At 36.3% G+C, this 13,871-nt stretch overlaps 1 protein-coding gene and 1 long non-coding RNA gene across 2 annotated transcripts in view; both read right to left on the bottom strand.

The window, feature by feature from the left end:
- Grid2 (glutamate ionotropic receptor delta type subunit 2) overlaps window positions 1-13,871 on the bottom strand; it is a 405,281-nt gene that overhangs the window by 121,143 nt on the left and 270,267 nt on the right. The window lies entirely within an intron of this gene.
- LOC104850623 overlaps window positions 1,662-13,871 on the bottom strand; it is a 55,926-nt gene continuing 43,716 nt past the window's right edge. Inside the window, exon 3 of the long non-coding RNA XR_777027.1 lies at window positions 1,662-1,779. This is a non-coding gene — a long non-coding RNA (uncharacterized LOC104850623). The remainder of the gene's footprint in view (window positions 1,780-13,871) is intronic.

Genomic DNA, 13,871 nt, shown 5'->3' with positions numbered 1-13,871 from the left:
ATATATATTTTTTTTTTTTTTCCATTTGTACTCCTTCATCTGAGAATTGTCTATCCATTTCAAATGCCCATTTTTGGATTGGGTCTTTAAATTTGGGGTGGGGGTGATTTCTTTGATTTCTTTTTATATTCTAGATACCTTTACATTCTAGATCTTTATACACTCTAGATCGTCTTTTGAGGAACAGCTGGCAAAAGTTTTTCTCAATCTATGGTTGTCTCTTCATTGTGTTGATTCCTTTTGCTGTGCTTTTTAATAAAATGAGATCCCAGTTGTTGATTCTCTGTAATATTTCCCATGCAATCAGGATTTTGATCATAATGTCTTTACCTACACCTGTCTTCATGAGTTCCACCTGTTCTATCTTTCATCAGATTCAGTGTTTGTTTTAATATTTAGATCACTTGATCCATCTTGATTTTAATTTAGTGCATGCTTATAGATATGGGTCTAGTTTTAATTTTTAGCATGTGGAAAGCCAGTTTTTTCAGCATCATTTAGTAAAGAGGTATCTTTATTCCAAAGAAGCTTGCTTGGCCCTTTGCCAAAGATAAGGTGAAAGAGTGTGTTTGGAGTTGTTTCTGCATCTTGTATTCTGGTCTGTTGATCGTTGGGTCTCTTTTCTTTGCTAGTACCATACTGTTTTTATAACAGCGTCTTTGTAGTATAATTTCAGGTCAGGGATTGTGATACCTCATGCCTTTCCTTTGTTGCTCAGAATTATGTTTGCTATTCTAAGTCTCTTCTGGTTCCAAATAAATTTTAGGACTGCTTTCTATAGTTCTGTGAGGTATGTTATTGGCATTTTGATTGAGATTGAATTAAATCTGTATAACAATTTAGGGAGCATGGACTTTTTCATTATGTTGGTTCTTTCTACCCATGAGCAGGGGATATGTTTCCATCTTCTGATATCCTCACTGATCTCCTTTTTCAAAATATTGTTTTCAATGTAAAAACCTTTTACTTCTTTGTTAGATTGATTCTTAGGTATTTGTTTATTTTTTTCTTTTTTTGGATGCTATTGTGAAAGGTTTTGTGTATAGAATGCTATTGTTTGTGTATAGGATGCTATTAATTTTGGAATGTTGATTTTGTATCCAGCTATGCTACTAAATTTGGTTATCAAATCTAGAAGTCTTTTCATGGAGTTTTTGGAGTCCTTTATGTAGAGTACTGTGTTATCTATAAATAATGACAGCTTAACATTTTCTTTTCTTATCTTTATTCTTTTAATTTCTTTCTCTTGCTTTGCTCTGGCTAATGCTTCCAGAACCATATTAAATAACAGGAGTGACAGTGGACAACCTTGTTATTGATTTTACTGTGAAAGCTTTCAGTTTTTAACTGCTTAGTATGGTGTTGGCTCTTGGTTTGTTATAGATGGTTTTTATTAGATTGAACGAAATACTACACCACTTTTCTGTAGGGTTTTTATCAAGATTAGGCATTGGACATTGTCAAATGTTTTTTTCTGCATATATTGAGATGATCATGGGATTTTTTTCCTTAGCTCTGTTAATATGGTGTATTACACTTACTGATTTGCATGTATTGAACTATCCCTGCATCCCAGGATGGATCCTATTTGGTCATGGTGTATAATCTTCTTGATGATTGACCACATATTGTTTACCAGTCTCTTATTGAAGATTTTTGCATCTATGTTCATCCAAGACACTGGAACTCTCTTTTTTCAGTGGATCCTTCTATGGTTTTGGTGTTATACTTGCTTCTAGGAATGGCTTTGTGTTAGAACAGCAATTAATGCTCTTGAGACTAAGAAAACAATGCAAAGAATTAAAGAATAAATGAATGAATGAATGGTTCTTTTTTTTTTAGTACTGGGAAATGAAGGGCTCCTTAAAAAATTAAATGAAATTGATAAACCCTTAGCCAATCTTATCAAAAGAAATAAGTTTAATTTTTATAATGCTTATAACAGAAGTTCTAATACTACCCACTATGAACACACACACACACACACACACACACACACACACACACAGAAAATAATACCTAAAAACTGGAGAGGCAAGAATTCATTTTATAGGCCTTTTTTCTTGTCTTAAATATTTATCTTCTCTCACAGCTTTACATTTAACAATTCCCTTGTACAAAGATACAATGTTAAAATACCATTGAAAATCTCATGTCTTTTGCATTTAAGCTTCATGAATATTTTACTTGAATCTCTGCCCTCAGGGGCCTTGCATCACTAGAGCATTATACTCTTTTTTGATGCATAAATTATTCTAAAAATGCATCCAATTTCAAGCACAATCAGCCTCAAAAAAAATCTGAATACAAACAGGTTTGATTTGATGCAGTTTGAGTATAAAAGTATATGTTGAGAGAAACAATTTGTAACTTGTTTTACTCTCTGTGGACAGTTAGCACTTTTCTAAAAATTTACTCCAATGGTACATTTTATATAAAAATAACTAATTTTAGTTCCTTTCCTTTTACATGGAATATTTATCACCCACTAGTGTCTCAGAGATGAGGTCAGTCACACAGGATACAGTGATCAGTACTAGAGAGATATTTCCTGCCCTCATCAACAAGTAAATCATTTCAAACTGTGGAAAAGGATCAGATAAACAAAGGAAAGGGAGAGAGACTGATAATAAGAATAGTCTTTTATGAGGCTTTCCTTGTAGGAGGAAAGCCCCTGGAACTGTAGAAGAGAGGGCAATTTTGGAAGAACTGGCAGACAGATGAGCCAAGAGAAGAAAGAATTTGGCATACTCAAGGAAGCAAGCAACCAGTAAGTTGAAGTGAGGGCAAATGCCTGACGTTCAGTGGAAGATCAGACAAGGTCAAGATCTCAGACTTAGTAAAAGGCCTTGTTGAGGGACTGGACTTCATTCTAAGTATCACTATAGAGTTGTCAGTAGAGGGCGGGGTGACACAATCAGATTTGCAGTACAAGAAACTCTCTTCCAACACTATGCAGAGGTGGATTTTAAACTGGCAGGAGGCCAATATTCTGTGGCTTGGGCCAAGATAATACCCAGAAGAGAGAAGATTCAGATAATTCAGAAGATAGAGAGTAGATTCAGGTAAAAATCATTTATTTTGTTCAGTGGCATTTAATAACTTCCTTTAAAATATTTGCAAGAATATATCAAGAAGAATGAAATGTATCTGCTGGAACCACAGAGTCACAGAGTCATAAGAGAACACATATTTCATCCAGTCTAGCATCTTACTTCATATTTTAGAAACTAAAGCCTCTTTTCTTTTGATTCTATATTTTTTAACTGTATATAAACACAAAGATTGTACATATTATGGTTGCAGTTGTTTAAAGGTGTCCTGGGCCTGGGGATGTTTTCAAGTTGGATTAGGCCTATGGCTAGCAGGATCATGCTGTTTCCCCCCAGAAACCTGTCCATGGGGAAATGTGGTGTCCTCAGGGCATGGCGGCTTCTCCCAGAAGAAGAAAGAAGGCAGAAGACACAGAAGCTTTTTATCCTGCTCTTGAATATTACACACTTTTATGTCTTCAATATCCTATTGCTTATACATATTAGTCCTAGTCTGTGAAAGGGAGATACACAAAGCCTGACTTCTAGGAAGAAAGTGGTTGGGGAGCTACAATGGAATTTGAGTACATGAGGAAGAAACATAATGAGCTAAATTTTCATCTTTTGCTTTTTTGTACCAGGGATTGAACTCAGGTCCTTATGCTTGCCAGGCGAGCAGTAGAACCACTGAGCTAAATCCCTGGCCCTAAATTTTCATCTTTTAATGCAGGAATACAGAAGAAAACGCGCAGAATTAATACATCAGAGACTGACAGTTTGCATATTGATTTAAAATAATAGTTGATGTGATGGAGCCAGCTCATACAATCTCTTCAGTCAACTGCTAAACTTTCAGAAATGTTGTGACCTGCTTAACATAACCATTACTAAAAATCAAAACAGTTGTTGCACTTTACTGTTATCTGTATGTGCTCTTGAGGTGAATCACCGAGTTCGTGTGGTTGAATTCTATGCAACAGTGAGCTGTGACTCAGTGCTTCCAGTGCTTTGAAAGATGAATGACATCAAGCAGGCAACTGGGTATCAGTCATGACAAGAATGTTTATACCACAGAAATAATCAAGCACGGCATATCACAGCTCAACAATGTTTTGTTGATTGTCTAGACTTAAGAAAACAATGAATAAAATATTAATAATGCTGATTAAATTCCAAGTATGTCATCAGAGGGGTGACTAAATTGTAAATAGTCCAAAATTTTGAAGAAACAACTTTACATTTACATATCACATCACTGATGAACAATGAAATTCAGGCTATTTTTTTTTTTTTTTTTTTTTTTTATTAAGAAAGGGCTCTCTTTTTTGTCTTTTGGGCCTTTTTTTTTTTTTTTTTTTTTTTTTTTAATGAGACAGGGTCTCACTTTGTAGTTCATGCTGGCCCTGGACTCATTATGTAGCTCACGCTGACCTGGAACTCATGGCAATCCTCTTCCCTCTGCCTCCCTATGTTTCTTTTATTTAACTTTTATCTCATTTATTGAAACAAAAATATTGATTAACATTCATACTGGGTGAATTAAACTGAGGTAACTAATAACTAAGGTGTTAACCTAACAGCATATTATTGCAGAAGACAAATTAGAAAATGCAAAGCTAAATAATTGAAAGCATTTAATTCTGAGCTGTGGGATTAGTGGTGGCAAGGGTCAGAGCAGGGTGCTGTTGTTTTTTACTGCAAACTTTTTTGTATGATTGGAATATTTTTAATCATGTACATTTATTATTTTTAATTGAAAGTTATATTTTCAGTTTATAATTAATTTACAAAATTGATCTTGAAGCAAATTATTCAATTTACTCATGAAAGTATCATTGTACTTGCTCAGCCACAAGTTTAGGAAAATTATTCTGAAAATAAAAATCTCCTCTCTCTCTCTCTCCTCTCTGTCTTTCCCTCCCTCCCTCTTCCTCTTCCTCCCCCTCCCTCCATCCCTCCCTCTCCCACTCTCTGTTTTATATGAGCAGTGGTGATAACTATGCTTTTGTTGTAGAATAGCTTTTCAAGAATAGTTATATGGCAGACAGTCTTGGAAGACAGACATAGTGTTTCTCTTCAAAGCAAAGAGCATATTTTCTTGCTAATATAATAGAGGTATTTTCTCCCTGAAAGGAAAGTGCCAGTGATTCTTACTACTTATAAATAACACAGGCACTCTATACTTGAGGGTTTCCAGCTATCTCATAAATCTGCTGCACGTTCAGCATGCACGTGGAATGCTGTCACTTCTATGGAATCTGTTGGGAAAGACAGGCAGAGCATCAGTGCAAAAATGAAGCTTGTGCCACTTGCCATGTGGGAGTAATAAACTCTTTTTTTCTGTGACCTAGGAATTTCATGTCTCTTGTCAGTACTCATGAAATTATTAAGGCTAACTTCCTGATTTGCAAGTGGGTTACACTCAACACTCCCATCTATCTCTAAAATGTCTCAAATCCACCAAATTATTAATAATAAAAAATTACCTTCTATCCTAAAGTAGTTACAACAGATATCATATGTAAATCCACTTTCCCTATATTTATTCATTATTTTATGGAGTTTTATAAAGTTATAAGAATTATTTTTTGAAGTATAATACTGAGATGATCAAAAAGTGTAGTATAAAGTGGTCATCTGAAAATTTACTCCCACCTAGAAGGGATAAGTAAAGATTTGAAGTGCTTCCAATTTCTTTTTGATGTCTTAGCTTTTCATAAATGATTTGCACTAAAGGAATTACAACTCACTTAACTAAAAATTGATATTAAAATATAGATATAACTATAAATCAAAAATAGAGAATAGGATTCAGATATGAAAAAGCAACTTTAATGGATAATTAAAATGTGAAAAGATGTATAGAGTCCTCATTGGTCTTTCAAGGACAGAGAAATTAAAACAAATATGTTGTCATTTACAATCACACTACTATAAGAGGCAGATTTGTTTTCATTGCTTTTCTCATTGCTGGGACAAAATATTCGAAACCAAAGTTAAAGGAGGAAAGGTTTATTTCAGTTCAGTTTGTAGAGGTTTCAGTCCATAATCGGCTGACACCAAGGCAGGATGGCATGGCAGAAGGGACTAGCAGAGGAGAAACAGTTCATGGTGTGGCAGGCAGAAGGTCTGCAAAGCAGCAAGTGACAAGCAGCCAGTCTGCTCATTCTTTTTCTCCCATCCAGGCTACAAGCATTTTGAGTGCTATCACCCAGAATTATGCTAATTCCAATCAGTGGACTAATTTAGTACCACACACCCTTAATGCCTAGATCCGGTCAGCTCCAAAATGCTTCACCTGTGAGTACATGAGGCTTTGGGGGGACATCTAGATACAAGCCGTAACAGAAGGAAACACCAATAGTTATTTAGAATGAGGCACAATGGCAATTCATATTCTACTGCTGGGAGCAACAATTGGAACAACTTAGTAGAGCAATGTGGCAACAGGTAGTGTATGTGAAAATGTTATTACCAGCAGCTGCACTTTACTTAGCTTAGGGAATAACCCTCATATATGCCAAAGAGGAATGTGCACTACAATGTTCACTTAAGCATTAATTGTTCTAGTGGAAGGAATAATGAAATTACTCCTCTCAACAGCCACATTAACACATAACTATAGTTGATTTGATTTATTCATTCAATGGAATCTTGTATAATAGTAAAAATAAAGAAAACAGAATTGCATGTGTTATCAAAATATGAGAGGAAAAAAAGGAAAATTAAAAAATATGAAATATCGTGAATTCTTGAAATATAGAGCACATGGTATAAATTTGTATTATAAAAAGAATAAATTTCAGAAGACTGCATAAAATTACTTATACCAACTTATTCTGTGACAAAAGATGAAAAGTGGGAAAATGCAAATATGGACTGCTGGTTATCTGTAAGTTTATTTTAATGAAAACAAATACTGTGAATTTTCAGAAATATTTAATGTTGGTGGCAAGTACATGGATATCTAGGACATTAATTATAATTTTTTGCATATTTTAAGTTTTTTAGTTTAAAATATTACTTTGATGAGAAATACAAATGTCAAATAGAACCAAAACAAATGCTGCTAATTTTTTCCTCTTTGCTTTTCTCACTTCTTTTCCCATTCTTTCTTTTCTCTCTCTCTCTTTCCTTTCCCTCCCTCCTCCCTCCCTCCTTCCCTTCTTCTGTCTTTCTTTCCTCTACTGGAAATTAAGGGCCTGGCACATTCTAAGCAATTGCTTTACCACCGAGCTATATACCTAGTCCCTTTTAGAAGTTTTCTTATTTTTAATTTTATTGGTATGTGTTTGCAGTACATAATCATTACATTCATTGTAGGGAGTTGGACAGAGTCTTGTCAAGTTGTTGTACCTTGCAGTCCTCCTGCTCAGCCTCTCAAATGGATGGAATTACAAATATGCCTACTCTGACCAGCAAGTGTGGCTAATTTTTAAAAGTTTAAACCTTGGGAATCACATTCCTGATATATTCAAATTAGTTTCCTCTTTAGAGTTAATTGTTGCTACTGCTTTCTGATAATTATACTGTCCTCCAGGAAGTGAAATTGTGTTAAAATAAATCATATTGTTGGAATCTGTAAGGTTCCCAAATGTCAGTGTACTCCTCTAAGTGATGACCCCACCTTTTTCATTTGGATGTGTAATCATGTGTGACAAGTGAGTAACTCTCATTTTTTTGTTCCATACCCAAGGTATGAAGAACTCAGAGAAGACAATTACTTCTCACTGAAGTATGGAAATAAATCCACCTTCTGGCTGTTAGAAAATTTACATTGCAGTTGCACTACCCAAGATGTCAAGAGAATCTTTTCCACTGAGGTCCGTGAATATCATACTACATTTTCAAATAATAAATATTGCTAATATTCTTTAAAAATCATTCTATGAGGGCTGGGGATTTAGTTCAGTGGTTCTGCGGCCTGCCTCACAAGCGCAAGGACTGGAGTTCGATCTCCAGTACCAAAAAAAAAAAAAATGATATGATATGGTTATGTTCAGTGAATAAGATTATTTATTCATATATTGTTTGCAAGTTTAAGTAATTGACATCTGATATGACAATATTCAGAGGCATTTTGAAATTACCAATCATACATGCATAGATACTAGAAAATCATAACATCATTATTTATAAAAATTGGCAATTAAGGACCAGAAATTATTAATGTCAGGACTTTAAGTGAAACTGTATCGTCTTGTTCAAGGCCAAGCATTTTGGTTTATTCCTTTTAAAACCTAATGCTATTAGTGATAGGAGTACAGTTAGGGTCCAATATAAGCAACAAAGCCTCTACCTATTATAAATGTTTATATGTATGAAAGTGTAGAACCAATAATCTGTCATAATTTTTTGATAATTTTATGGGCAAGTTTAGTAGTCCAGAGAAATCACTGTGGTGATGTACTTGTTTAGAAAGAAAATGCTACACAGAAGTAAAACAGTTTGCTGTAACAAGCGACTGACAAACATATTGCAGACCTCATCTCTAGGGAGGGCTGAGATTTAAGATGCAAAAGCATTCAGGCTCCCACTTCTGTCTAAGAGGACACTAATGTTGATGATGATTTTTTACAGTGTGGGCACTTGTTGCAAGGGAACTAGGCTGAAAGTGTTCTATATCTCTCCTTAGTACCAGAACATCTGTTGAGAGCAGTATTAATCATTACCCACTTGAGCTGGATTCAAGGCAACCTAGAAGAGCAACATTCTGTATCTTGCTCTCAATACCCTGGGACAAAGACATAATGTGGTAACAGGTACATATCAAAGGAAAGCACATCCTTTTATTATCTCTGATGTGCACAGACTTCTGGCAAAGGTTATAATGAATCTGGAGCTTCCTCTAATATTCTAGTTAACACTATCTGAGGAAGACACTGTGAAATGAGAGAGGGTAGATTTTGCATCAAGAGAGATAGTGACATTGTTATTACAATGATTGGATCAATGAATAATTTTTGAGTTTCTACCTGTATATTATTTAAATGTCTATGGGAAAAAAGAAAAATAAATTTTATTGATTAATAAGCAAATGTCTAGATTGGGACAAATAAAATGTTAATGTGCAGAAACACACAGGCCGGAGATTTTTCTCTGCAATTATTTTCTCTTTCTGTATACCTGATAAGAGCTAATTTGAACCCCGAATTTAATGTAGTAAAAACATACTTTTCTATGCACTAAGAGCGTCGCATAAATATTTGGCTTTCTTTGCTCATTGCATCTGTTTCGACAAGAAAAGCAACTATGAGCACCAAAAAGTGACTTCAGCGGAAATGAACTTTAACAACAGAGGTAATGGTATGCCCTGTTCTGTAGACAGTGGTCACCATCTCTTCAGCAACCCGTCATTGCCCAATGGGCTCAAGAGTGGCCATAGTCACAGGAACGGAGGTTATGTGTGGTTTCGGCAAGGTGGAATCATTCTCCCATTCGCCAAGGCCAATCTGGCTACAGCCACTGCTGAATATTAAGTATGCCAGCAGCAGAGACCAATGCTGAGTCCCCAGTATGGTACCATTCCTCTGAGTGATCAGCCTGTGACCTGATGGCAGGTTGATTATATTGGACCAGTTAGTTGCATCATGGAAAGGACAACATTTGTTTTTACTGACACACATTTGTCTTCCCAATATGCAATGCTTCTGCAAAGCCACCATCCACAGATAAAACATAAATGTTTTTTCCACTGTCATAGAATTCCACACAGCATTGCCTGTGACCAAGGAACGTAATTTACAGACACAGAAATGAGGCAATGGGTTCATGCTCATGGAGTTCACTGGTCTTACCATGTTTCACAGATTCCAGAAGAAGCTGGATTGATAGAAAGGTGGAATGCACTTTTGAAGTTGCAGTCACAGTGCCAGCTGGTGGCAATAGCTTTCAGGACTGGGATAAAGTTTTTCAAAAGACTGTATGTGCTTTGGATCAGTGTCCACTCTATGGTACTTTTTTTCCCCATAGCCAGGATTCACAGGTCCAGGAATCAAGGGGTGGAAGTGGGAATGGTACCACTGATCAAAACCTTCAGTGATCCCCTCGCAAAACTGTTCTTCCTGTTCCCATGACCTTCTGTTCTGTTGGCCTAGAAGCCTTAGTTCCAGAAGGGAGGAGGCTTGTACCAGGAAGTATAACAATTATTCCATTGAACTAGAAGCTAAGACTTCCCTCTGCTCTTTTTGATCTCCTCATGCCTCTCAGTAAACAAGCTAAAAAGGGGTTTACGGTGTTAGCCGGGGTGACTGACCCAGATTATCAAGGAGAAATTGGACAGTTACTCCACAATTACACTGCAAATCCTTATATATCTGTATATCTGGCATTAAACCTGTTTCTCTAGTAAGCACTGACCGACATACACATCATTGGCTATGTAATGTTTCAACCTCATAAATAACCATTAGTGGCATGAGAACCATGATGAATACTAGGGTTTCTCTGGTTGATGTTTCAGTTTCCAGAAGGAGAAAAAAATCAGAAAAAAGTTTTGCATTTCATACAGTATGGTATATCTAACGGGTGTGTTGGGAGCTACTGTTCTGTATTGGAGAGATATATCAAAAAGTTTGTAAAACTTTGACATTGCATTAGAGCACTGAACAGGACCAGAAACCAGAAATTCTCCAGCGCTCACTAATGGAAATGCAGTCTGCAGTGTAACAGCAGACACCTCACCTGGCAGCTGGGTAGGAATGCAGAATCCCAAGGCTGCTGAATCACAATGTGCATTTCCTGAGTTCCTAGAACCATTCATCTACACATTAAAGTTTAAAGAATGCTTCTCTGGAATGAGCTAAAGAAAATTTCAGAAGACTTTCTAGAGTTGTTTACTTCCCTAGAGGGACAGATGGCTGAAGGCCTACTTGTCAGAAACTAAAAAGGCTCAGAGCACCCAGCAGCTCACAGTCCATAGATCACTATCATTATTAACAAATACAGGATGATTGAATTTCCCAGTCTCTTAGTAACAAGGCATCTTTCCTCAGAGTCAATGGGGCTGGAGAAATTTCTGCTGCATTTAACTGGTGGTGAGAGTGGCACATCAAAAAGGGACTTTGTCAAGCAAAGGCTTCTCAAGTATGTGTGTGGTTAATTACCTTGGGAGAGGAAAAGGCCCCATGAAGAAAGCCTTCTCCTTAAGGTTTCCAGTCCTAGCCCTTGTCTAAGTCTTGTTTGTCTAAGCAAATAATCTGACTGACCTAGAGAGGCAGTTCCAAATGATGGTGTGGAGTCTGTACCTTAGAATGTCTTCCTATGCCTCCTAAGTTATGACTCATAGCATGTCTTATATGAGGTATGTCATTGAAATATATTTTGTTAATATAGCATTATCATGGATTTCTTTATGAAGAACTCCTTTTCCTTACTTTTAATATCCCAAATTACAGCAAAACTACCAAAACACAGTAAACACTTGATTGGTCTGGCTGTAAGATATAGGAACAAAACTGAAATTCCTTAAAAAATAAAAAAGCAATGTCTTGGCTGGCAGAATTCAAGAAAAGTCTTAAATAACTTATTCACTGGGGAGGCAAAAAGTGCTAGGACTTAAAACCAATTGGAACTAGAACTCAGACATACTCAGAGTGCTCGCTCCCCCGACCCTTAACTTGTCTTGTTCTTGTATAGGCATCATTGCCTTTCTTTACTTGTACATATTTTGTCCACGGATTCAGAAATAAGACTGGATTCCACTTAAGTTGCCCTTCTTACAGTTACTACCATTGAAACGATGTTGGCATTACCCGCCATGATCTGATGTTCAAAGTTTCAGATGAGCCTTAATATTTCCTAGTTAGAGTCAGTAGCTTTGGGGACCAATCCATGTCACCCTGAAGCAGCTCTTATAAGGATACGTCTTTAAGTCTGATGGAAACAGAGATGCTATTAGAGAGTAAAAAAAAGGGACAATTTTGTAGAAACTAGTAGCTTGAAGGGAAAAGATGAACAACTGTAAAAAGAGGAAAGGCTGCCCAGACAAAATAACTCATGTCTATTGAATATATAGAGTGGCTTCAAAATATAAATTGCTTCTTCAGTGGGTCAGATAAATATTATCTTTGATATACTGTAACACATGGCTTCAGAGGGCATGCCATGATTTCAAGAATATGTAAAGGCCCATTATAGTGCTACAATATTCATTTTAACTTAGTTAGATTATGCCAAAAGGGAAGTATATACAACAAAACCTCTGGGTCATTAAAATATTAATTATAAGAGGATGATTACATGATTGCATGTAAATTCTATAGAACTTTAAGTTATAAAAATGAAGAATAAACAATATATAATTGGTCTCAAAGGCAGAGTGTGCACTTCTAGGTTTTTACTGAATAAATGATTAAGTGAAAAACTTACCTTCTATTTAGAAATAAAAATGATATTTCACTGAGTACAAAATCAAGCTGTATAAATGTCATTAGAGAATGATTCCATTCTTATTAAGTATGATACATATTAAAATAATAGGAATGGCATGAATAGACATTTAATGTTTCAGGTATTCCTCTGTGCTATTTATAATTATTCCATAATTGTTAAATGAACCTCCCTATGAATTGTGTTGAGTAGGTTTTAGATACATCAGATAAGTCCATTCTTATCTCCTTGTTTAGCAAATAACTGATGCAGCCTACCAGTCTAAATCTACTTCCTGTACACTAATGTACGTTGCCATACTAACTCCTAAATACAAATGTCTATGTGCTTACCCATGCATCTTCAAATGTTTGCTGGCTGGTTATTCTTGTTTGGCACTCTCTTAGGCTCTAGAACTGCACTGATTAAAACCCTGTATCTGGAGAGTTACATTCTGTTCAGGAACAACACAAAATACCCACGAAAAATATAATATGTATGCTCTTGCCTGTGCTTAATGCTACAAAAACACAAAGAGGTTAAGGGATCAGGAGCGTCAAGGTCAAGATTGCTGTTTTCAGTCACGTGGTGGGGGTCTACCTTACCAAAAATGTCATAGCTGAGCACACACTTGAGAAAGGTCAGGGAACGTGCCAAGGGCAATCTGGGGACAGAGTTCCCCAGCAGAGGGAAAAGCCACCTGAGCTGTGTAGTGGTTGCTTCTATTTTTTTCAGTGAGGTGGGCAGCCAAAGATTGATCTTGCTCTGTATGTTCAAGAAACTTATTATCTCAAGAGTAACTTGAATGGAGAAAGCAAGGAGGAAGTGGAAGACAGGGAGTTAGGGAGGTAAGGGGTGGGCACAGGTCAGCCACCACGACACTGAGACTGTTGTACAAATTTTGCTTCTATTCCCAATAAAATAGGTCCTTTTGGAGAACTTGAAAGAGAGAAAGGACATGAACTGATGTACATTCTGAGAGGAAATTTTCTGGCCATTTGTACTAAAAGTAGTAAACTAAAGGGCAGTGAGGTAACCCTGAGAATGTGCCTTTTAGATATCTAGCTTCAGGGAGAAAAATTAGCCAGTGGCTCAGCTGCTGGGCTCTGAAATCCATCACTGCTGCTGAGGTCCCATTCAGCAGCTCAGAGCAAGGGGAAAATGAGGACTTGAGAAGAAACAGATGATGTGAAGTCTGCTAAGACAGTTACTATATAAACCAAATGGCCTTCGTAAGAGCATTTATGCAAGTAAGACATATACAGACTACACAGAAAGAGAAGTTTGGAAGATAAAGTCCAAATCATTCACTATGGCAACTGAGGGAGAGTAGAGTTGAAGAGAAGGCAGCTGAGGAAGAATTCTTCATTCTTCACTTTTCTCTTATAAATGTTTACTTTATGTGATTTTTTTTTTTTTTTTTTTTTTTTTTTTTTTTTTTTTGGTACGGGGGATTGAACTCAGTTCCTT

Source organism: Fukomys damarensis, unplaced genomic scaffold (genome assembly GCF_012274545.1).
Source record: "Fukomys damarensis isolate Sample0158 unplaced genomic scaffold, DMR_v1.0_HiC HiC_scaffold_32, whole genome shotgun sequence".
Taxonomy (NCBI): Eukaryota; Metazoa; Chordata; class Mammalia; order Rodentia; family Bathyergidae; genus Fukomys; species Fukomys damarensis.
This window is presented reverse-complemented; position numbering and strand designations above follow the sequence as displayed.